This window comes from Halichoerus grypus, chromosome 9, assembly GCF_964656455.1.
Source record: "Halichoerus grypus chromosome 9, mHalGry1.hap1.1, whole genome shotgun sequence".
Classification (NCBI taxonomy): Eukaryota; Metazoa; Chordata; class Mammalia; order Carnivora; family Phocidae; genus Halichoerus; species Halichoerus grypus.
Genome location: NC_135720.1, coordinates 104,666,673 through 104,677,301, shown reverse-complemented (window position 1 = coordinate 104,677,301; position 10,629 = coordinate 104,666,673).

Genomic DNA, 10,629 nt, shown 5'->3' with positions numbered 1-10,629 from the left:
GATGCAGATACCAGGGTGAGGGCCCCCACCCCATACTTCTCTCTCCTCTGCCTGTGGACTCTTTCTTCTCCTTCAACGCTGAGCCCCACATCCGCTCCTGTGGAAGCCACCCCTCACTCCTTCAGGCAAAGACCTCCCCCAGGGCTCCCCAGAGCAGATCTGTGGCTGCCTGGTATACGCCGCCCACCCACCGGACACAGCTCTGTGGAAGCGAGACTATGTCTGGTTCAGCCACCACGGTGTGTGCTTTCTGCCACGGACCCTGGAAAATGCTGTCACTTCCTTTGGGGGACGTGGTTGTAACTTGGGCTCCCTGGAGAGCAGACTCCGAGAAGGGGTTTGTGCACAGGATGTTCAGTGGGGAGGGCCCCGGGGGTTGGGGGGGTGAGGGAGCAGGCGTGGGCAGAGGGAGAGGGCAAGCTGCCATGCAGGCCCCGAGTCTGACAGCCTTGGCGGACCCTACGGGGGGCTCTGCAGCAAGTGTGGCCCAGTCAGAGTCCACCTGCCATGGGCTGAGGTCAGTCTTCCCAGTACCCGAGACGGATAGATCGGGCCTGGAGGTGGGTGGCTGGGAGAGGACAGACCCTGAGCAAGGCAGCTCTCTGCAGCTGAGGCATGAGGGGCTAACAGCTAACCGCTCCCAGCAGCTGCAGAAGCAAGTCCTTCCTTGAAGGGGGATCGGGATGGTACCTGACAGTGTCTACCTCAGAGGGACCCCAGCACCCCCAGGGGCATGAACGATCTCTCCTCTGTTCCTCCATACTCTGTATGGGGTCTACCGCATGGGGTCGCTAGGACAGAGAGCGTGAGGACACGGTGATAGGAGTATCTCCAGCACCGAGCCCAGAAGAGGGTTAATAGGTGCCTGCATGGTTTATCCAGGTGCCTTCAGCCCTGCAATGTGTGCAGAGCACCTGCCCTCCTGAAGCCCCTGAGCTGCATCATTCTATCCACGGGCCCCCCTCCTTCCCCAGGCCTGCCCAGTGCCAAGTGGGGCACTCTCCACTCAGCCCTTGGGGCACTCACATTTTGCCTGCCTATGTTTTAGCCTCCAACCCTGCAATTTCAATGTTATCATCCTTTCTGAGCTCTTCTGCTGGGTCTTGGATCCCAGGGAACCCCTCCTGGGTTCCAGGGATGATATAAAGAAGGGGATGGAGGGGTTGCTACGTGCACTCGGGCTGGTTGGCCCCAGGCGACAGGGGGCTGGACTGGTAGTGAGGGGGTGGGAGGCTTGGCCTTCATCAGAGTCTCCCTCTGCAAGGAATATGCTGCAGACAAAGATATATGGTTTTGGCTGGGGTTGGCAGGGGGTCAGATGCGAGGTAGAGGGACCCTCGGCCTCTGCCAGGGGAGAGCTGGGGCTGGAGACCACGTGGAATGCATTTAGTCCTGAGAAGACAAAGCAAGAGCCATGGCAGTGCGAGTCGCTCAGGGCCGGCGTCCAGAGAGACCCTGGTTCTTGTGGGGGAAGCTGTGGAAGCACTGGGTGGTGCCAGGCGTGCCCCAGGTCAAAGGAGTCCAGACTGAGTGCTCCTCACATCCCAGCTAAGCCCTGGGTGGGGTGGGAGTCCCCAGCCCAAGCCTCAGAGCCTCTCCAGCCTTCCGTTTCCTCCGCCTTCCCTGCCCACCTGGCTGTGCGAGGGTTAGTCATGCACTCGAGGGGTTCCTGTGTTCTGTGGCCATGGTGTCTGAGCCCCAGTCTGGGACCCACGGCCTGACAGAGACAAATACGATTTAATCAGGAGCCATGCTGAAAAATCAGGGGCTGAAGCTGACGTATCCATGTGGTGTTAATTGAGGAAAAACATGAGGTCCTCCATTCTTTCCTGAGAGCCTTCCAGGCATTAGGACGCCTTCCCCCCCATCCCCAGTTCATTAAGCCCCCCAGGGACATGGATGGGCCAAGTGAGCTAAGAACTGTGGTGTGGAGGGCGGGGCGGGGAGGAGAGTTCTTTCTTAGATCTTTGATTTTTCTGGGCGAGCTGGAGCCTATGGACCCTTTTCAGAACAATGTTTTCAAAAGCCTAAGAAAAAAAAAAACCCAAGGATTACCAAGTAAGCCAATGACATTGACCTAGTTATAAAAACCCTGCTGGAGCAGTATGTGTGCGCCGTTCCTCACGCATTAGGCCGGGAGATCGAGCAGCGGGTCCCGGCGATGCCATTTTGCAGACGTGGGGAGTGTGGACAGTATTTCGAGGGAACAGCTCAGAACCCTCCCGTGGAAATTTTGCTGCGGCACACAGACTCCCGGCGGCTGGCCGCAGTGCTGGGGGCCCACATTCGCGATGGGAGGAAGTGCTAGACTTCAGGCAGAGGTGGGGAGGAGGAAGCGTGCTTCTGGCCACGCGCTGAGCCCACGTTACGAGCCTCTGCCTAGTCCCTCGTGCACTTGTTACTGGCTGGGGACTGAACAGCTATAAGTCCCCTTTCGGAGCCTTGTCTTCTCACCCGTAATGTGGGGATGGCAACACTGACCAGCTCAGACTTCTGTGAAGGCCAAATGAGATGCTGTTTGAAGAGGCACAGCTTCTGGACGCTCAAGTCAGAAACCTGGCTGCCCCCCTGGGTGCTCCCTGGGCTCCCTCCTCCCCCCTCCCACTACAGCCCCCCAAACGCTGTTACTCCCACCTCGGCACTGTCTCTGCAAACTCCCTTTCCATTCCCACTGCAGCAGCTATGGGCAGCCCCGGGCCCCCAGCCTTCAGTCTGCCCCCCTTCAAATCCAGAACTTTCCGTGCGGCCAGAGTGGGATGCTCACACAGGTACCGCTGGGCCACTCTCGCTTCAGACCTTCCAGGGCTCCCAGGAGGTTTCAGGGTTGGGCCCCGATGCCACGGGAAGATTCTCTGCCCTCTGGCCTCCACCCGCCTCCGTGCCTCCTGTGGGCTACACCCGCCCGTCCTGTTGGGTGCAATGGCACCGTGCGTCCTCACTGCCAGGATCTCCGCTCGCTGCTCCCTGGCTCAGCACAGAGCCTTCCTGCCTTCTCCTTGTTAACCCCTCCTCCGGCTTCAGCTCAGGGGTTGGCTCCTCTGGGGAAGCCCTCACTGACCCCCAGCCCCGGGTAGTCATCCTGCCAAGGCCTCTTGTGGCATCTGTGAGTATTTCTGTCACGGTCGCCGCTATATTGTGTGCCTCTGTCTGCTCTGCCTCCGACTGCGGAGTAGGGATGGGTGCTGATGGCTGCAAACCATGTTTCCCAGGTTCCTCGCCAGTAATGGCTTCTGGTTAGATCCCATCGCCGGAAGCAATGGCAGGAGGCTGGGAGCAGAGTGGGTGTTTCTTAGCCTCTTCTGATGGAGACTTTGGCAGGGTCCACGGTTCCTCCATGGCCTCAGCCCCCACTGGCTGGCTTGGGTTCCTGGCTCTTGCTAACTGGAATGCCTTGCTATCCTCTGTGGGTCTCTCTTTCCCTGACCAGACCCTGATTCACCTGGAATGTTCACTTCTCTTGCCCCTTCCAGACTGTGTATCCCTCACCTTGGAATCCTCAGCACCAGCAAGCAGATGCTGCATCCATGGGGTGCCCCAGGCTCCTCTCTGTCCCACAAGCACCCCGCGCCCATTTCTGCCTTTGTGTCTTCATCTCAATATTTTATGCTCCCTGTTCCTCTCTCTTTCCCAGGCCCGTCCAAAGTCTGTCCTTCAAGGCCCCTCTCAAATGCATGAAGTCCACCTAGAAGCTCAAGCCCGGCTGGTACTGGTTCTGGGGAACTCCCACAAGGAGGAACACACGATTTGCTTTTGTTTCAAGGCGTGTTCTTCTGTTCCCCCAGCGACGGTAACTCCTGATGGCAAGAATAGCATGATAATAGAGACAATAATAGCTAAATGACACCCAGAGAGGTTACATAACTTGCCTAAAGTCACACAGCTACAAAGTGGCAGAGCTGAGGCCGAGTTGGAGCTGCCTGGTTCTGAAGACTGCGGGCATATCGGCTCTGCTTTCTCCCTGGGCCTCTATCCCATGGCGCCCTTAGCAGAAAGTGCCCTTCAGGTTGCTGAGGTTGGGGAGTTGGGTGTGAGGGAGATTGAAGGGGTATTAAAAGGTAGGCAGAGGGTCTTGTTACTGATCAAACCTCAGTTTCTCACGCCAAGGTACTTGGGCACCAGGCCCCTGAGGTCAGACCCCTCTCCCCTTTTCTTTTCTATTCTTTTTCCTTTCCTTTCCTTTCCTATTCTTTTCCTTTCCTTTCTTTCCTTTTCTTTTCTTTCTTCCCGTTAGTCAGTCACCCCCCCCACCCCCCAAGAACTAGTTTCATAGCTTGTTCTCAGCTCAGAAGTCCCTCCAGCCGTTTCCAACAACTTGCTGCTTCATGTGAAACCTCATCCAGGTAATTTTCCACTTCACACTGCAAAGAATAATAGCCAGGGGGCTCTTTTTATAGGAAAAACTCAAAGCTGAGCAGCCTCCACTCCTGGGCAGACAGCAGAAGTCTGCAGGACAGCGGTGCCCGAGGAGCTGGAAAACATTACCTCTGCATATAGATTTCCACCCATCCCTCGCTCCTGCTCGCCGTGCTGAGTCTCGATATTTCCTGGCCATCTGAATCCACTTCTGTCTCTTTAATCACAGGTCGCTGCGAGTCTTTGGGCCCTCCTGCCTGGCCTTTCCAGGAACTTGGCATGTGGTGTTTTTGAGGCTCTCCTACCCGCTTGGAGGGATTTAACTCACACCTGCCTGCACACTGCCTTCCACTTATGCCTCACTGGGGAGCAAGGATGGAAGCGATGTCCCTGAGTGCCTACTATGGGTCATGCGTGATGCCGAGTGCTTTTAGATCATAAGTTAAAATTGTCACCATCTCTGTAACAGGTTGGTTTGTCAGGAGCAGATGCTGAGATGGAGTTTGGGGCACAAGATGTTTATTAGGGGTGAATACCTTGGGAAGGGGATGGGGAGGAGGCAGGATGTGCGGAGGAAGATGTTGAGCTGTGAGTTAGGAGAGTATAGTGATGTATAACATTTGTTGCTAGAGTGGCTCATCGACGTATTTCCTATGCAACTAGGGAGAGAAAATGTGTTTTTGATAAGCAGATAACATGCAGCACTAGACAATGTCTGGACCCCAAATGCCTGGCACAGAGCTTCGCGACTCTGGAGGCTGGCACGGTCACGGAGGAGTAGGGACTCTGCTGATCTTTGAAACGTGCTTGAAGTTTGTCTAAATAGAGGAGAGGGAAAGGTATTCTAGGGAGCAGGTATAACGGGATATGGGAGATGGAAGTCGGAATTGACGGGGCCTGTGTGGGGAAAGTGAGCCAATTGGCCGGGTTTGAGGCGAACAGAAGGAGCCAAGTAAATGAAATGGAAATGGGGAATATGAACTTCAGCTGATTCTCTTCCATTCCACAGGCTTCTCTTGAGTACCAACGATATGCCAAAGCAACTGTCAGGCCAGACATGCTCAGAGTGAACAAGAGGGCCCTCCCCCTTGCCTGGCTGACAAGGCCTCAGGCATGAGCCTGTCTTCTGTGTTTTGCACCTGGAGCCATGAGGCCAAGCCAGCAGTGGACGTGTCCTGACTGCGGGCCCATCACAGGAAGGATGAGGAGGTCAGCCCTGCTCGAGGGTAACCCCCTCGCCCTGGGGTTGGGCCAGGCCGCTGAGCCTTCTCCTTCGGGTGAGGGGTCCTGGCAGGAGATGAGGGAGGAGGCCTGCTCTACACTCTTTACCTGCCAGGGGAGGTTGAGGGGCCACTAATGCCCTTCGGGTCCCCCAGGAGGACAACAGTGAGGCTGAAACCAGCCCTCCCTCCTGCGAGGTGCCCTCAGGGTGAGGCCTGGCGGGGAGGGGGGCAGCCAAGGTGGGGTCAGGAGGTGGGAGAGTGGGTACTGTGGAAAATGCCCTCACCTATGGCTTCCAGGTTGGTGGGATTTAGCTCACCTGTAAAACAACAACAAAAAACCCCCCAAATAGACAAAAAGCAAACAACATCTTGATTCAACTTAAGGGTTGCCAGCTTTGTCTGTTGCCCAGTGAGGACACCAGGAGAAAAACCAGTGTTAGGAATTGAATTGTGTCTCCTGCAAAAATATGTTGAAGTCTTATTCCCTGGTACTTGTGAATATGACCTTATTTGGAAATAGGGTTGTTGCAGATCGAATTGGTTAAGATGAGGTCGGGCCAGAGTAGAATGGGCCCCTAATCCAGTATAACTGGTGCTCTTATAAAAAGATGAAATTTGGACCCAGAGGAAAGGCGAAGGCAAAGACACAGGGGGAAGGACATGTGAAGACAAGGGCAGAGAGGCAGCTTTAAGCCTAGGAAGGCCAAGGATTGCCAGCCCCCACCGGAAGCTGGGAAGAGGCGAGGAAGGGTCCTCCGCAGAGTCTCAGAGGGAGTGGGGCCCTGCGGGCGCCTTGATTTTGGACCCTGAGCCTCCAGAACTGTGAGACGATCAATTTCTGTGGTTTTAAGCCACACAGTTTGTGGTCCTTCCTTATGGCCGCCCCAGGAAATAAACACACCCACCGTCTAATATCACCCATGTTTAGGATATTCTAACTCCCAGAGCAGAACTGACAATTTCAGGATATCCTCTGAGTTGAATGCATTTAGCTTTATGCAAAATCTACTCTGGGGATATAGTTCTTTTCTTTCATCTTGGACCAATGATAGGACTTAGACTGGCTCCCATCCTGGACTGGTGCTTGTGGGCCTCTGCTGTGTGGAGGAAATGGGTCAGGCTGGCAGCCACTGTGGCCCTGGGGGGTCCTCCCCCCTCCTCCGGCCTCTGTGTCCTTGGGGGTTGGTCCCTCCTGCTTCTGAGGCTGGGCATTCTGCCCTTAGGGATGGCTGTCTGGAGGCTCAGGTGTCCGTAAAATGTTCCTTAGTTACTTAATGGCTTGGAAAATGCACATCCAAAGCTATGGGATGTCCCCAGACCTGGGAGGGGGAAACTGGAGGGACTGAGGACAGCACGAATAATGCTTGTCTTCATAGGATACTCAGAGGACACAGTGAATATTGTACAGGCTGAGACAATGACCACCCTGTCTTCCAGTGCCCAGGGAAGGTTACCATTTTGTCTCTGTGATTGGATGCTGAAGTGTGTGCGCCCGAGAAGCATTCAAACTGGTGGCCCACCAGTGCGTCTCTGTTGATGTCACTGTTGCCTTTGCAATTTTAAGCTTTTAGAGCTGTGCTTCTCAGAGTGTGTTCTGTGGAACATGGGTTCATTGTGATGTTAATAGAGGTTAGGGGGAACAATGATTTAGTGGTAAAATACTCCTGAGAACATTGGGTCCCACAACCTTACACAGATTGCTCTCTTGCAGGTCACCTCAGGGCCTTCAATATGCTAAAGGACATCGGGCATGCCGCATTTCCCAAATTCAACTGGCAGTGGAACTTTCTTCTTCTTATACATGGTGTATTCCCCGAGACTGTTTTCTGAAGAGTACTCCTTGGGGACTGTTCTTCTAGAAACTAGGATTCTGACTTTCTCTACTCAGTACCTAGCAGAATGCATTGCACAACTTCATACTTAACCTGGCCTCCTGATGCTAGTGGTCAGGTGAAGTCAACGATGCTGATGACGGTAAAGATGAGGTTAGTGGTCATGGTTCTGGTGGTGACATTCGTGTTAATGAACGCGGGTAGTTTGGTGTAACTTTAGTAATCCCCTAAGGAAGAGGAACTCCCAACTCAGACTTTCTATATATTGATGACACTATTAGGCTTTACGGAGTTAATGATCCAGGCTAGTAGCAAGGAGATGGTGCCCCAGAAGACCAGGAATGTGTAACCCAGGGGGAGTCAAAGGGCCCAGAGCTAATAAAACACTTAGCAACATGGGAAGCCCACTGAGGGTGTACACCTTTGTTTCCTGGAGCCTCTATTGACATGAATGAAATAAAAAGAATATGATTTGTGTGACCACAGGATTCTTAACATGGTGAATGGGTGGGGAAACCTGTGAAGACATGTGAACCCACTAAGCGATGATGCTGAAAAAAGTGTGTTTGCTCCTTGTAGGCTTTGTCTCTTTGGAATGGCCCATTCATAGCTCAGTCTTACTGGAGACTATAAGATGACTTATGACCCCCCAGGAGAGCTGAGGGAATCATGAAGGCAGCTGTGAAGTGGCTGCAGGAGTTTTTGACCATGGCAGTGGGGTTATTGACAATGGTGGGCTGACGGTAAGAATGATAATGTGATGGCAAGGTCATGGTGAAGGTGAGGACCATGCTGGTGGTGATGAGAGTGGTAATGGGCATGACAGAGGCCATGATGGTAGGGCTACAGTAGACGATGGAGGCAGTGATGGGGACACTCTGAGTTGTGGTATTGGTGAGTGTTGGGGGAATCATGGTGAGCACTGTGCACCAGTAAGAGTCTAAGTGACTCTGTGTCCTCCTGCCTCCTTTCTTTATGGGCAGGTCAGACTTTGTGAGATGCCACCCAGCCTGATAAGAATAAGACCTTGCTTCAGGAGGCATTTGGTTGTCTTCTGTGTAGAGAAGTGGCCCTTCACTTTTCCATAAATCAGGCTCATAAACTTTCCACTTTGCAATTTGTGGGTTGTCAACCCCAGAAACCACTCCTGCCTGGAATACTTAGCTTGAACAAATAAATCACACTTATGATTCACGTCAGCAGCAATGTCATCATTGCATCGGGGTCCAGACCTGGGCTGACCTACCCAGGGGACACGGGCGGCCCCCCTCAATATTGTTCAAGCCAAGCGCACCATGATTCAACACTGGATTTCTAGACAGAGGCCCTTATATCAAAGTGACATTTAATAGCTCACTTCTCCCTCACTGGAGTGGGGCCTCACTGGGGATGGTAGACATATAACTTCTCTGGGAGAAGGGGGAATGACTCAGAGGCAGGCCCATGCCCTTTCCCTGTGAGAAGACCACTGTCGGGTCCCCAGCCTATAACTCACCCGGCCCGGCAGCTGACATGGTGTTACTCTATGTAACCAGAGCACAGCTCTGCTCCCCTCTTCCTGCACATGCCCATTCCATCTGATTTTAAGGAGGAAATAGGGCTCTGCCTGGGCCTGTGTCAGGGCGGCCCCCCACCTTAAAGGTGGTGAGATGGGTCATGGCTGCCTGGAGGTAGATGTTTTGCACCCACGTAACACATTCTTGCAAGGGCTGCCCATTGATTTACCTCACATTTGCTATTTGTGGGTCCTTGCTGTTCCTGGAGGGGAGCACTTGGTCAAGGCCTCGCCCATCTCTGGGTGGGCAGAGTTCTCACAGCTGTCCACGATTTTCCTGGCACGTGTCCAAGTCACAGCACCTGTTCAATGAAAGCCATTTCCCCTTGTTTCTTCACGTCATTATACAATGGGGCAAAGTGACAGTGGGGTTGCCCTTTTGGCTCTTTTCTGGAAGGAATTATTGGTTTTATTTTATTTTACTTATTTATTTTTGTTTGTTTTCTTTTTTTCCTCTAGGAATGAAATAGCATTTCAGCAACCTCTGGAAAAAAAATCTGAGCCAGTTAGCAAAGTGTTAAAGCAGACTGAACATCTCATTTGTAGAGATATCAGGTATTTTCCTATGATCTTAAATGGTTGGAATTCCAATTAGCTAGGGCATGGGGGGGGTGGTGACGAAGGCTCCTGTTTCGGCATTCTAGAAATGAAGGTCTTTGGAGGGGGGGGGGAATGTCTGTGGTTTAGTAAATTAAAAGTTCTAGAACACGTTGGAATTAGATATTTTTGGTTTGAAATATAAATATATAATATATGGAGAATATGTTTTTGGGTCATTTTGGGTGTAATTTTGGAGGGCAGAGCTTGTGTATATTTGGGATGGCAGCACTAAAGGGATGCTCACTATGGTTTCAATGATGCCATGAGGAACAGGTGACTCACAAAATATACTACCATTCTGAGGAATTGAATTCCAATTTGGCTTTTGCTTTGAAATATTTCAAAACATAGTATGCTGAGAAGTGAAGATATGACAAGATGATTGTTTTTTAAGATTTTATTTATTTATGAGAGAGAGAAAGCAAGTGGGAGGAGGGAGAGGGACAAGCAGACTCTGAGCTGAGCAAGTACACAGGGCTCGATCCCATAAACCCAAGATCATGACCTGAGCCAAAATCAAGAGTTGGACGCTCAACCAACTAAGCCACCCAGGTGCCCTGTGACAAAATTATTTTTTAAAGTTTTGGTTGTAGGGACGCTGTGGTTGACTCCCCAGCATCCATGACACCCCAGATGGTTAAGGAGCCTAAGTCAGTCATGCTAATCCCATGCCACTTGCCAGGGATTGGCTCAGCCCCAGGCAGGTGTGAGCCAGTTTGGGCCAATGAGATTCAAGGGTGGGGGGCCCTGTTCAGAGCTTTTGGGAAAGAGCAGCCGGTTCTCCTCCCACCTTTCTGGCTGTGAACAAGGCAGGATGTGGCTCCGAGTGCTGTTGGCAGCCATTGTAAGACCACTGAGGGTAGAGGTGGGGGAATGGTATTAGGATGAAGCCAGCACAGCTGCTGACAGAGCAGAAAAGTGCAAAGAACATGGGTTCTGTGGCTGAGCCCTGCCCTACCTCTGGACTTCCTGTTTGTGAAACAATAGAAGCCATGACTGTTCAAGCAAAGCTGGGAGAGAATTTCTGTTACCTGAAGGGGAAAGCATTTGTCCACAGTTCCTGTTC